Consider the following 10,940-nt stretch of genomic DNA (forward strand, 5'->3'; position numbering starts at 1 on the left):
GTGGCTCCTCTGTGTGATGTGTCCACCATGAGAGCTGCGGTCTTAGACCAGTGACTGGGTCATCTACCAACGATAAACACTGGTCCCCTCGCTGAGCCCGGCTTGATGGCCCAGAAAAGAAACACCACTCCGAAGGGGAGACACCGCTGCGGGGGGAAGGAGATCACATCTGAAATGTGCCTCGAAGGAAGGGGGAGCTTGAATAAAGAGGAAAAAAAGTGATCATTTGATAGGAAGAAAATAGTGTAAGAAAATAAACTCGACGAGGCACACCTGCTGATATGTATGTCATGCTTTCCCCGTGTCACGCCCGATTCTCTGCGATCCTACATGTCTGGACACCTTCACTCCTCGTAGCCCCGGAGCAGACACGCGCTAGTCCTTTCTGTGTGGGGCACGGAGAGCTGAACTGATCCACCCGAGCTACACGGTGAGGGGGAGCTGAGCACAGCCAGCCTGCCCCCCGCCCCCGCCGCACTCTTAGCAAAGGGCTACAAGACACTCGCTCGACCGCGGCATATTTTCCAAAGATTCATCTATGAGAAGAGCATGCACAGGGATCAGAATTAGACTTAGTGAGGCTGTTTTAATCACACTGGTCTATAAACTCAAATTTAGTCTGTTTCCCTTACTCTGCACATTGGTGACATCTTTCAGAATTGTTTGCCACTGAGATTTGTGGATAATCAGGTTTATATTCAGAATTCAGAAAAGGAAAGTAACCAGGAAGGGGATACAGATATATATTTGTACAAACAAGTGCCTCCTGTTTGGGGATATGTATCTAAGACAAGCCCCAAGCAGAGAGTGGAAGCCGATGAGAGGGTGAGTTGGAGATGAAAGGCAACAGGAACAGTGGGGCTGTGAAATGAGACAGGGCTTCAGGGAAGATGGGCCTGCTGCTCGCTAGTAAGGGTGAGCCCGGAGGGATGAGTTTCAGCTCAAAACAAGAAACAATTTTCAGCCCGGCTGGGTGTGGCTCAGCGGTTGACCATCAACCTAAGACCCAGGAGATGGCGGTTCGATTCCCGGTCAGGGCACATGCCCAGGTTTTGGGCTCGATCCCTAGTTGGGGGCGTGCAGGAGGCAGCCTGTCCATGACTCTCTCTCATCATTGATGTTTCAACTCTCACTCCCTCTCCCTTCCTCTCTCTGAAATCAATAAAGATATATTTTAAAAAAGAAAGAAAAAATTTTCAAACAGTTACAACTGTCCTAGAGTGAGCAGATGATGAGATTTCTATGAACATGTGAACCCAAATGCCTCTGTTTTAAAAGCCCAACCTACTGAGTTATTTTTAAAATGAGAAAGAAATGTATCTGACACAGTATATATACTATCAATAAAATGATGAGAGATGGATGGAGAGATTGGCAGAATAGATAGATAGGTACTAACTAGAAAAACCGATATCGATACGGACAGGCAGATGAGTATTACATTGTTTTAGCAAATTTCCCTGCTTCCAAAATGTGGAAACCCAACCAAGACCAGGCCCCAAGAGTTTAGGGCTCTGCCTGAGTAATGATCTCCATGGTCCATGTACCAGTAAATGGGAAACAGAAAATGAATGAAGGCTTTAGTAATGATTTCTAACATCCGATCTGGACAATTAGTATTTGCTCTTGAGCTTAAAATTGGGTAGTACTTCACATTATTAAAGATCCAGTGAGCACTGACATTTGGGGAGGTTATTTTCCTACAAGGAGGAAAATGCATGGTGACTCCTTTATAAGCATCAACATCTGGGGCACCCCACGCCCAATGCGGCTTTTCTTGTACTGAGATTGTGTGTGTGTCTGTGTGTACGATACACAAATGCAAATTATAGTCTTGAAGATTTAAATCATGCTCATCTCAAAGAGCACATTTAGAAAGTAATTGCCGCAAACTCCTGTACAAGTAAATAAATTAAAATTGTAGACATTCTATTTACGTAAATATATATATATTTATATATATATATATATATAATGTATCATACACAGAGTTCCACTTCCTTTGCCTAGTTAGCTTACAGCTCACGGTGGCCCCAATGAACATCCCAGTAAAGAGTAAGACACCTGTCTTCTAATGCTTATATATTAACTTGAGAAAAAACAAATTCTACAGATGAACAACAGTAAAAATATTTTCACTTTCAGGTCATTTATTTCAGCAGAAAGACAACTAATGGGTTTTTTTTAAAAAAAAACTTATATTTCTTAGGTTATATAATGAAGTCATTATTTCCAGAGAATAATTCCCCTTTCCAATTGCTTGAAACCACTGTCATAATAATTTCATTTAGATTGGAGAGAAACAATCATCGTCTCTTTTCAATTAAGAGACATACTTTATTTTCCGATGCCTCCATTCTCTTCATTTCTCCTAAAACTCATTACAAACCAAATAATTTTATTCAGCCCAAGCAGCTCTGGAAACACAATCAAAGGTTACAGAGTAATTGTGAAGTTTTAATGTTGGCCTTTATCTTTTTCTTGGGAACATTTTACATTAAGGGGTAGAAACTCCAGCTTTTAAAAAATATTTCCTTAAGGTAGCACATCTGCCGTAAAAAGAAAACAGGAAAACTGTAGCTTTTCCCCAGGATTAGTATGATAGTGCACCATTAAATTATGTTTATAAGATGCAAATGTATAAAGAAACAATGATTGTTATTACGTGGTCAAAGAGAGCAATTAAAGGAAAGCTTTTTAAACTACAATACCAAGTATGTGGATTTTTAAAGTCAGCAAAATCAAAATGCGTTCTTCCAAATATATATTTTTTGAAAGTTAAGCTATAATTTCAGAAGAAATGCTATTCTCCTGAAAATGTAGTAATCAAGCTGGATCCTGTAATAAGATGTAGGAAGGTCAAATGAGGCTCATATTTTGAGGTAATATATTTAAATAAAAATTTGATGAAAAAAAGGAAAAATAATTTTTTAGGGAGAGAGAGAAACATCGATTGGCTGTCTCCAGTATGTGGTCAACTGGGGATCGAACCCGCAACCTCTCTCTCGGTGTACCGGGTGACACTCCAACCAATGGAGCCACACAGGCCAGGGCAGAAAGGAGAACTAGTTTCACAATAATTCCTAGTTCCGAGCATTTCTCCAAGCACTTTACTTATGTAGCTACTCATTTACTCTCTTCAACAAGCCAGAAAGGTTGTTAGCATTGCCAGTGCTTTATGGATGAAGAAACTGAGGCTGAAAGAGAACAAAATTAAACAGGACAATCGGAACTGGGCCGCTCATCTGAGCTACCCAGACAGGGCCTCACATCTCATTTTTTAAGGTCCAGATTAGGGCTGAAACTGGGTGAACTAGGAGACAAGTGGAAACCTTGGCATGAGCATTTTAAATATAAATTCATTGCTGTACGTAATATCTTTTGCATGTTTTATTCTAGACTTTTTGAATTCTCAACAAATACCTTTGGATAGTATTTGCTCATGTTACTATCGATCTATGTATCTCAGAAACCACCTGGGTGACGTATATACCATCAGCATCTTTTGCTTTGCTGTGCAGTGCATTTCTTGTAGAGCTGCTTCAAATGTTTTCTTTAAAAATATATACCTTGTGAAATGCTAGATTTTGCCACAAGGTGGCTCTTCCTGGATTCTAAATTAACCGCGTCATGCAAGCAGCTTTGGAGAAGAAACAGCTTCCATAGAGAATATATATTACCTCTTGCATGTTCTTTTATAGCAAATACCACTGAGATAAAGCCAGTTTGGAAAAAAGAGGGGGGAAAATCTCTGCACAACATTGCGTGTAACTAAATGCTCTTTCGGTGATGGGTGTGTGTGTGAGACAGGGACAGAGTGGGGAGAGGCGCAGACCCTGGGGCAGACTGCGCAGCTTCCAGTGGTGGCTCCCCCTTCCTGGGCCGTCCTGGGTAACATGCTAACTTACTGTGCCCAGACTTCCTCTTGGGTGTAGTGGGTATAACAGCACAGGTTGTCATGAGGACCTAATAACACAATATTAGTTAAAACTGCAGACGAGGGCTTGCCGTGGTTAAGGGCTCGATCGGAGCTTGCTATTCTCACGAGACAGCGAGGTGGACATAAGTCTCATCAGCAAACTGCTCCGCACGTCTCCCGTCAAAAGGTGGCGTCTGGAGCCCAGTGGCTTTCCTTATCAGGTGTGGGTGTTCCTTCACCGGCACTTCCCACAAACAGAATGCAGCGACTTCCCAGGCTGCTTTTAAGAAGGCATCGTGGGCCTCTCCTTCCAGGATGCTCGCCCTTGGAACCCAGTCGCCAGGCTGTGAGAAAACAAGGAACAGGACATAGGAAAGGCCATGCAGAGGTGTCTGGCCAACAGCCCCAACTAAGGTTCCAGGCACCAGTGAGCACCAGCTGGCAGGCCTGCGTGAGACTGAGCCACGGGCGGGTCCAGGCCCCACCTTCACAACGCCCAGGGTGCGGCTCCCCGAAGGCCTGCTCACATTGCAAACGCATGAGCAAAATAAACGTTACTGCATTTAGTCACTAAGTTCTGTCACGGGAGGTCATTCATCAATAGATCACAAGGACATGCACTGTAACCCACAAAGGAGAAGGCCAAGGTTCCTCCTTCTGGGAGTAATTCAGCCTAATAGACAGGGACAGTGCGATCTACTCGGAAATCGAGATGACACTTGCCCTCTGAGGGCTGCTCCGTGCCCTAATCATGACCCTTCCTGAGTCTCGCCTCTCTGCCATTTACTCAGGACACCTCGCCAGCCCAGTAGCCGAGGTAATCCACTCTAGCAGGGTCTAAGACAGCCAGAGAGCCCGCACGTTCAGCTGCTGGACTCCTCCCATTTCCTCGGAAGGAAAGCACACTGACGGAGGCAGCCTCTGCTCCGTCTCACCTCTCAGGTGCTTTCCGTATTTAAAACAAAAATCAGCTCATTACTAGATTACGCAAAAGACCTAACAAGCAAGCTTGACCCCGCCACCTTAAAGTCAAGGGAGTACAGAAAACTGCACATATTCCTATATTCGCGTTCTGCCCCTAACACACTTGACTCTGCCATACTGTTTTTCACCTCCAGCCCTGAGAAAATACTGTCCTGCCTGGAACGCCCCCTTTCAATCCCCATTCCCTTCACCTGCTCAAGTTTTTTTGTGTTTTTTTTTTTTAATGTCTTTATTGATTTCAAAGAGAGGGAGGGAGACAGAGAAACACCGATGAGAGAGAGTCACTGATCTGCTGCCTCCTGCAGGACCCCTGCTGTGGATCGAGTCCCAAACCTACCCAGGCTTTCATCACCCTTCAGGTCTGAGCCCAGCTGTCATCTCCTCCAGGGAGTCACCACGGACGACCCGCCCCGAGGTCTGGTTGGCAACCCTCCTGCGTGTGAGCACCTGCTAAGTCACCCAATTACAGCGCTTCCCCTACTGTATGTCACGGTCTGTTTGCCCCGTCTCCTTCCGACCGCACTGTGGGTGCCGTGAGAGCATAACGGGTTCTGCCTTAATGACCCCTCTACCCCTCGGTTCGTTGTGTGGCCGCCATACGTGCTCAGTAAATGCCTGCTGTTGTTGAAAAGAATGAAGGAGGTAACATGTAAACTGACAAGCAGAGCACCTGACACTTAGCCCACAGCTCCAAGCAAAACACCCCTCTCCTTGACGCTGATCAGGTGCCCTGCTGGGAGGCCCGTCCTGGGTTCGAAGACAGGTTCCTACTCATTGATTCCTACGCCGATCTCTGCTTAACTGCTGACTGAAGTAGGTGAGTGCAAGGCATTTGTTTTTAAATGGCCAGCACTTGGAATTATGCTTCCCACACACACACAGTACTCAAGGAATGTGGGCTGACCGGATAAATGGGGAGACAAACAGAGTAATTCCAACACGTGTGACGGTGCCCAAGGGGTGGACAGTGAACAAACCGAGGCAGAGAGGAAGAAATGCCAGCCCAGCTGCATGGGGAAGTTATGAAAAACCACGCGAGGGATTTGAAATGTGACCTTTATGAGTGGAATCTTTCAAAGGATCGGGACCAAACAGCATGGGCCAAGGAAAGGAGGCGTTTCGCAGTTATGACAAGTGGACTAACGAGAGAGGGAAAGACAATTAGGAATGATGAGGCCACAGTGGCAGGCAGGGGCCGGATCACAAAGGTCCCTGGGCGCTGGCTGCCAGGCGAGAGGGTTTCTTTGCATTTTATCTCCTAAGTGGCTGAGCAAGGGTAAAGGCTTCTGAGCAGGTGATTATAATGCAGGCAGATTTGTGTTCCAGAATGGCCACTCTAGTAGCAAAGGTAGGAAATGAATGTCCGGTGTCAAGGAGACTGATCGGGGGCTAACTGTACTGGTCCAGGGCAATCCAGGCAGATGCCTGGAGGGAGACATTTGCAGTGATGATGGGAAAGTTTTGAAACATATTGTGAAACAATCGGCAGAGGCTGCTTCTGACAGGACATAAGGAACAGAGAAAATCTGGGGCGATTCTCGAGTTTTCTGCTTTGGGTGACCTGGTAGGTAGGCGTCCCATCACCAGCCCACACAGAGAGGGGAGGGGGCGTCCAGGTGGAAGAGAAATGCCGCCACCAAGGCACTGATGGGACTTTCACAGCAGAACATTCAACCAGCTGATGGGAATAAGCCCGAGCGGCCTGCCCCTTCCTTTTCTGTTCCATGGTAAGTGTCGCTTCACTTCTAGGGATAGGGGCCGGGGTCAACCTGAGCGTCTCTCCAGCTGGACTGAGGTCCACAGGCAGATGCCCCTGCTCACTAGGCAGCCACAGTGGAGCCGGTGCCTCTCCCTGGGGGTCGCGGGAGGCAGACATACACTTCCCCAACCTGCACTGGACACCACCTAACCTCATTTCCCTCCAATGAAGGCTGATCCTCTGGACAAAGAATTCTTCGGCACCATCCCAACCTTTCTCTGAAAGCTGTCCATCTTTACCTGTTCACTGGGACGCCGTCCAAGGTCTTCTGCCTCTTCAGTAGGGCTAGTCCCCCCCACCCACCCCACCACGGGTCACCTCTTACCAGGTCACTGAGTCCTTACAGAGAACGAAAAATGCCTGCAACATGTCAAGGTCTCAATAAAGGCCAGGCATTTTTATTTGTATTTATTGTAGTAAAAGTAGTAACAACAGACAACCCCAAATGAAGCCTGCTTATCAATCAGGAAATGTATGATCTCAGATAAGTTCAAGTCCAGAAGCAGAGCAGACTCCAGGCCCATTAAAACCAAAGGCTCGGTGGTATCATCAAGATGCTTTACCCCTCTGCCCTCTGCCATCCTCACACGGGCTTCATCCCAAAGTGATCCCCTCGCAGCTGCAAGGTGACTGCCAAGGGCAGTTGGGACTCTGGGCCTCCGGTCACACCCGGCTGAAGAGAATACTTCCCCTGAGCCAGGAACCAAGTCCTTCCCTGTGCTTGCTCTTTCTGCAGACTCTTCGCTTCACACCCCTACGTGACAAGCAGCCAAAACTGACTCTGTCCAATTTAAGATTACAGAAAGTTTTTAAAGGTATTAACTAGGTCCCAGAACCTCTGGGAAGCTTGGGGACAGTGAGGCCAGGAACAAAGCCTAGAACCAAACCATGAAACCAGTCTTGTGGGCACAACTACCATGCTCCTCAGAGCCTGCACCTGGACGGCCAGCATGGCAGGCACAGGAAAGGACTCCCACGGCTGTGACGCCTCGGGCAGGTATCCAGGCTCCGGCTGCAGGGCGGCTGACAAAGCAAATGACTGGCAATTTGGAATTTTACAGTGGGAAGTGGGCTCTGACCTCTCGCAGGACTCACAGGGCAGGAATTCCCGAGACACAGAAAGAGATTCAGAAAGTTGGCAACCGATGAGGCCCCCGCAGAGCGGTCCCGGGAGGTTCTGCCGGCTCAGCCACCCACATGGTGTGGTGCTCCCGGGGGAGAGAGGACTGGTGAACTCTGTACCACCAGGATCCAAGCCAGCGTGAAAGCAAGCTCTTCGTTCAGTGGGCAGCGGACTGCAGGGACGCAGGGACGCTGAACATCTCCCCTGTGAGTGGGAGGGCTGGCGTGGATGAAGCAGCTCCCGCAGGCACAGTGACAGGGAGCAACAACCAGGGCCGATCCCCTGGAGCACAGGTGTCCCTCGGGGACTCTAAGAACATCTAGGGAAGGGAAACTCTACAGGAAACTAGAATTCCTTACAATGAAGTGGGAGCTGGAAACTAGCAACATGTGGGCATTCGTGTTAACAGCCAATGTCCCAGGGACATATGGATCACACATGTGATTAGAGGAACATCTGGGGTCTGAGTGTGCGGAGTCGGAGCTCCAGGGAGAAGCAAAGGGAGCGCGTTGCTGGCAGTGTCCCCTTTCCTCCTACAGAGCGTGAGGCCACTGTCCTGGACGCGCTGCCTCCCGGTATCTGCAAAGCTGTGTCTTCTGGACGCTCAAGTCTCAGCACTGGGGACGCTGCGGGAGCTCTGATCTGGCGCCCGAGGCGTGACGGCTGAGCGTCCCCCGCCCCAGCCACGCCGGTCACACTGCTCTGTTCTGCTGTCTTCACACAACATGAATCCAGCTCAGTTCCTAAAACGTGTTCCTGTGTTTCCAGCCTGCCGTGCGTAACCCTGCGCCAGAAAGTGCGTGCCGTGAGAAGGGCAGGTTTGCATACGCCGTTCCTGGTTAATTTAAGTCCTGTAGGCTTAGAACAGCAACCGGCACAAATGGCAGGCACTCAAATATTTGCCGAATGAGTAGAAAGGTCTGGCTCCTCACAGAAAAGTTCATTCTGTCTCTCGTTACTAAGCAATCTCTGCACGAAATCTTCTCAACCTTTGCTGCCTGGATACGCCTCTCCTAAGGGCACCACCCCTTGCTTCCCCTCCGGACGCCTGCCTCCCCAATCCTTCAAGTCGACAAGTCAGATGGAAGAAGCCAGACCTCAGGGGCAATACTCAGAGCAACTCGGTGTAACAACGGAGAAGCTGAGGACGGGACAGGCAGAGAGTAACATCGGCTTATCAAGACCGTTTTAAGGAGCGTGAGTTACACTAGAGCTAGTGTGGGACAGTCGGAGAGAAAGAAGGAAGCGATCAAGCCGTTTGGGGAGCTGCATCGTGTCCGAAGGGGGCGAGGAAGCCAGGAGTGCCTGGAACTGAGTCTGAAGGCTTCGCTTTCAGCCTGTGTCCAGCCCAGGTGGCTCTTTGACGGCCCAGGCTCTACCCCCACCCCCGCAGTGATAGAGAACCCCTGGTGGAGCAGAGTCTGAGCATGGGCCCCATAGACAGAGCTGGGCTGGCGCCCCAGCCTTGCCGACCCAGATAACCTCCCAGAGAATAACACTCTGAGTAAAGAGGACGACCTAATCCGCCCCCTCCCCCGGACTCACCTGTAAAGGATCAATTATAACAACAGCACCTGACTCACAGGACTATGGAGAGGATTAGATCAATCAATGCACCTACAGTCAGTAGTGCAGTCTCTGCTCAGAGTTAACTACGATCCGTTCATTCAACAAATACCAACATACGCTATTATTAATAGTGTCTGTCTTAAGTAGTTGAACTACGTGGCTGACTCCACAGATAATCATCATAGCTATTGTTCATTTTGCCGGCACCGCCCTACGCACTTAATAGGCATGGTCCTTTTTATTTTCACAATAACCCTAGGAGGAAGGGCTACTATTGTCGCATAATATAGATGAAAAGAAGTCGGAAGTGATCCAAGCAGAAGAGCAGAGGTAGCCCAGGGGAGCTGAGCCCCACCTGAGAGCTACCGAGCTCACCCAGGGGACCGGCAGGAGTCCTGGTGCTGATGGAATGAAGACTTGCTACTTTTTTCCCCTGAAAACTTATTTTTTTTTTTTGGAAGGATCTCCTACACACCGGGATGCCGAAATTTGGCACATGGACCTCAGAAAACAATTCCTTCTTCATGTTTATGCCAGGTGCTGGGAGCACACTGGAAACTTAATTAAGACAAGACTAAAATGGACAATCACACCAGATTCACTGGTCTGTTTAACTTCAGGAGTTTCGCTTCTTTGGTTTGTTTGTGTTCATTTTATGTTTGCTCTACCTGATGCCTTTTATAGATCTGGCCGCTGCCAACCAGGCCGTGATGTCGGTTCGATTATCTGCTTCGGGTTTCAAATGACACGCGTAAACTCACAAAACATCAGCTCCGAAGTGCACCTTGGAAATCACCCATCTCCCTGGTGGTTTACAAAAGGCTCTTGAGTAAATGAAAGACTCCTTCCTCTCTAACCGGGGGTGCTTCACTTCCTCTCATAGAATGAGCTCCACTTAATGTTTCTTTGACACCAAATTTGTCAGAGAACGTGCGCGTGTATGTGTGCGGGCGTGTATGTGCGCATGTATGTGTGCAGGCGTGTATGTGTGCGGGCGAGTATGTGTGCGTGTATGTGTGCGGGCATGTATGTGTGCGGGCGTGTATGTGTGCAGGCGTGTATGTGTGCGGGCGTGTATGTGTGCGGGCGTGTGTTCACACTGAACCACCAAGCTGACCCACAAGAAATATGTCCTTATTGATTTCAGAGAGAGGAAGGGAGAGAGAGAGAAACATCCATGATGAGAGTCACCGCCCGGCCGGGCGTGGCTCAGCGGTTGAGCGTGGACCTGGGATCCAGGCGATCGGGGTTCGATTCCCGGTCAGGGCACAGGCCCGGGTTGTGGGCTCGATCAATGACTCTCATCATTGATGTTTCTCTCTCTCTCTCCCTCTCCTTTCCTCTCTCTGAAATCAATAAAGATATATTAAAAAAAAAAAAAAAATTGATGCGAGTCATTGATGGGCTGCCTCCCGCACCCGCCCTGCTGGGGATGGAGCCAGAAGCCCGGGCACGTGCCCTGACCAGGAACGGACCCTGACCTCCTGTTCCTAGGTCAACACTCCACCACTGAGCCACACCAGCCAGCCCAACAGGAAGCCGTGAGTCGCTCATCGCCGTTCCTCTCTCCACTCCCCGCAGCCCCC

This window comes from Miniopterus natalensis, chromosome 16 (assembly GCF_054644295.1).
Source record: "Miniopterus natalensis isolate mMinNat1 chromosome 16, mMinNat1.hap1, whole genome shotgun sequence".
NCBI classification, from domain to species: Eukaryota; Metazoa; Chordata; class Mammalia; order Chiroptera; family Miniopteridae; genus Miniopterus; species Miniopterus natalensis.